Below are 222 nucleotides of genomic sequence, written 5' to 3'. Positions count from 1 at the left end.
TGCTAAGTTATTACTCCAGTGAATGCAGATGTGTCCAGGAAAAAACAACTTGCTAAATGATAGGCATCTTCCCCTTTTATACTTTTTAAAAGCGTCTTATACAAATTTGTCTGCATACCTGTCGATACGGATTCCACTGAAAGCTGCTTATACAGTTTCATTTAAGCATTAATTTAATGGCAATATTAAAATATTTCAAAACTCAAGGCCATTTCTGATACA

The 222-nt window shown here is 33.3% G+C and overlaps 1 pseudogene; it reads right to left on the bottom strand.

Annotated features, from left to right (window-relative positions):
* LOC119588920 overlaps positions 1–222 on the bottom strand; it is a 3,728-nt pseudogene that overhangs the window by 3,004 nt on the left and 502 nt on the right.

This window comes from Penaeus monodon, chromosome 24 (genome assembly GCF_015228065.2).
Source record: "Penaeus monodon isolate SGIC_2016 chromosome 24, NSTDA_Pmon_1, whole genome shotgun sequence".
Taxonomy (NCBI): domain Eukaryota; kingdom Metazoa; phylum Arthropoda; class Malacostraca; order Decapoda; family Penaeidae; genus Penaeus; species Penaeus monodon.
The sequence above is the reverse complement of the archived record's forward strand: the minus strand, read 5'-3'. Positions and strand labels throughout refer to the sequence as shown.